The 3,306-nt window shown below is 47.6% G+C and overlaps 1 non-coding gene across 1 annotated transcript; it reads left to right on the forward strand.

Annotated features, from left to right (window-relative positions):
* The first annotated feature begins 1,962 nt into the window (after positions 1 to 1,962).
* Positions 1,963 to 2,118, forward strand: LOC125596841. Its single transcript, XR_007331278.1, has one exon. It is a non-coding gene; the product is annotated as a 5.8S ribosomal RNA (ribosomal RNA).
* Positions 2,119 to 3,306: the final 1,188 nt, after the last annotated feature.

The following is a 3,306-nucleotide window of genomic DNA, read 5'->3' on the forward strand; positions in this document are numbered from 1 at the left end:
ATTCACTGAGTAACATTAGGTTACTCATCCAACTCCGTTGTCCTTTTTGCAGGTAGCTTAGGTAAGGATGATCGGATAACATGGTGTTGGACGTTAGGACCGCCGATGTAGATTTTCATGCCTTTTGTAAACGGTATTGTGGATTTATGTTTAGTTGACTCGTTTTGGCATTAGGCCGGGACCGGTCTCGAATTATATCAATGTATGGATATTTCTCGAATCAATAAAGTAATTGATTTATATGCGCTTCATGAGTGTAAGACCCATTCCTGGTCTCTCGACCCAACTGGATACGAATGCTTACTTATTAATTTCTTTGCTTGTCTGATTGATTCTAAGTTTTTCTTTACTAAGTCATATTCGAATATGAGGTTCATAAACAAAGGGATAGATTGCACAGCAGAATAATAATGTATAAACTTTGTATTACTTAGAAACACGAGATTCAATACACAACTTCTTAACAGTCTCATAGACAATCACTAGTTCATCCCTAGCATCATCTAACCACACGTTATACAGCCTCTCACTGACCGAGCCTTCACGGCTCCTTGGCTTGACCAGAACCATCCTTAGTTCCTGAAACCACAACCAGATAAGCATTAATCATAACCGAGAATAGAACGGATTGATTCTATAATGCTTGGCTTGGTTCCTAGAACTTAGATAAACCTCAGTCAACATAATCATAAAACGTATGAACCTACCTACCGTATCCTAAGTCATTCAACCAACCACCCCTTGACTTAGAATCAGATAGACAGTCCAGAATAGATAAACAGAACACACGAACAGATCCGGATCGTCCCCAAAGACCAATCCGTCTAACCGGATAGAATCTAGGTGCGACCGGCCAATGGAGTCAGGCTCAATGGCCCAACGGACTCCCTTACCTGATCCGGCCTTAGGCCTGGATCCAATCGGCCGAGTAAGCCTCAAGCCTAATCCGGAAGGCTTAGCAACCGGTCAGACCTTGCGACTCTACCTTGGCTTAGACAAACCGTGCTGATATGATTCAACATGGGGAAACTTAAAGGAATTGACGGAAGGGCACCACCAGGAGTGGAGCCTGCGGCTTAATTTGATTCAACATGGGGAAACTTACCAGGTTCAGACATAGTAAGGATTGACCGAGTGAGAGCTCTTTCCTGATTCTATGGGTGGTGGTGCATGGTCGTTCTTAGTTGGTGGAGCAATTTCTCTGGTTAACTCCATTAAAGAACGAGACATCAGCCTGCTAACTAGCTACGTGGAGGCATCCCTTCACGACCGGCCTCTTAGAGGGACTATGGCCGTTTAGGCCAAGGAAGTTTGAGGCAATAACAGGTCTGTGATGCCCTTTGATGTTCTGGGCCGCACGCGCGCTACACTGATGTATTCAACGAGTTCACACCTTGGCCAACAGGCCCGGGTAATCTTTCAAATTTCATCGTGATGGGGATAGATCATTGCAATTTTTGGTCATCAACGAGGAATTCCTAGTAAGCGCGAGTCATCAGCTCGCGTTGACTATGTCCCTGCCCGTTGTACACACCGCCCATCGCTCCTACCGATTGAATGATCCGGTGAAGTGTTCGGATCATGGCGAAGTGGGTGGTTCGCCGCCTGCGACGTCGCGAGAAGTCCACTAAACCTTATCATTTAGAGGAAGGAGATGTCGTAACAAGGTTTCCATAGGTGAACCTGCAGAAGGATCATTGTCGTACCCTGGAAATAGAACGACCTGAGAACGATGAATCATCACTCTCGGTAGGCCGGTTTCTTATTGTGCCTACCGATTCCGTGGTTATGCGTTCATCCATGCCCAAGACTTCAGTTTTGGTTGGATCGTACGCATAGCTTCCGGATATCACCAAACCCCAGCACGAAAAGTGTCAAGGAAAATGCAACTAAACAGCCTGCTTTCGCCAACCTGGAGACGGTGTTTGTTCGGAAGCAGTGCTGCAATGTAAAGTCTAAAACAACTCTCGGCAATGGATATCTCGGCTCTCGCATCGATGAAGAACGTAGCAAAATGCGATACTTGGTGTGAATTGTAGAATCCCGTGAACCATTGAGTCTTTAAACGCAAGTTGCGCCCCAAGCCTTCTGGCCGAGGGCACGTCTGCCTGAGTATCACAAATCATCGTACCCCCATCCTCTTGAGGATATGGGACGGAAGCTGATCTCCCGTGTGTTACCGCATGCGGTTGGCCAAAATCTGAGCTAACGAAGCCAGGAGCATCTTGACATGCGCTGGTGAATTCAATTCTCATCATATAGTCAGACGTTCCGGTCCAAAAGGTATTGATGACCCGAAGTCCTCAACGCGACCCCAGGTAAGGCGGGATCACCCGCTGAGTTTAAGCGGAGGAAAAGAAACAAACAAGGATTCCCTTAGTAACGGCGAGCGAACCGGGAAAAGCCCAGCTTAAAAATCGGACGTCTTTGGCGTTCGAATTGTAGTCTGGAGAAGCGTCCTCAGCGATGGACCAGGCCCAAGTTCCCTGGAAAGGGGCACCAGAGAGGGTGAGAGCCTTGTCGTGCCTGGACCCTGTCGCACCACTAGGCGCTGTCTACGAGTCGGGTTGTTTGGGAATGCAGCCCCAATCAGGCGGTAAATTCCGTCCAAGGCGCTTTTTCCATCCTATCTACGATCCGAACCGGCCTTGTTTCCAAAGTTAGGTTCGTACCTAGATCAGATGGTATTTCTGGTATTAAGACGTCCGATCCGTCAAGCACTTCCGGAGTTGGGAGACATGGAATACGTCATGGAAGGCTTCCATCTCGGATGGTAAGTCCAACTTATATGCCACACTACCCACTCGTTCTATGACTCTGAACGGACCTTGGTATCTTGGATCTAATTTCCTTCTACAAGAAATCCGCACTCTACCTTTAATGGTAATCATTTTGAGATAGACCATATCACCCACTGCAAACTCCAGTTCTTTCCTTCATTTGTCAGCGTAATGTTATTGTCTGTCCTGTGCGGCCCTCATCTTGTCCCGCACGGACTTGATCTTCTCCGTGGTTTCCTCCACGATTTCGGGGCCTATCATGCTGCGCTCCCCCACTTGGGTGCAGCATAACGGTGTCCTGCATGGTCGTCCATACTGAGCTTCGTATGGCGACATGCCTATACTGGAGTGGAAGCTGTTATTGTAGGCGAACTCCACTAACGGAAAATGCCGTTCCCAGGAATCACCCCAATCGAGAACACATGCTCGAAGCATATCCTCCTGCGTCCGTAGTTATTTTCGACTGCCCATCCGTTTGGGGATGATAAGCCGTACTCATGTTCACTCTTGTTCCTAAAGCTTTCTG

The sequence above is a fragment of the Brassica napus genome, unplaced genomic scaffold (assembly GCF_020379485.1).
Source record: "Brassica napus cultivar Da-Ae unplaced genomic scaffold, Da-Ae ScsIHWf_1309;HRSCAF=1870, whole genome shotgun sequence".
Taxonomy (NCBI): Eukaryota; Viridiplantae; Streptophyta; class Magnoliopsida; order Brassicales; family Brassicaceae; genus Brassica; species Brassica napus.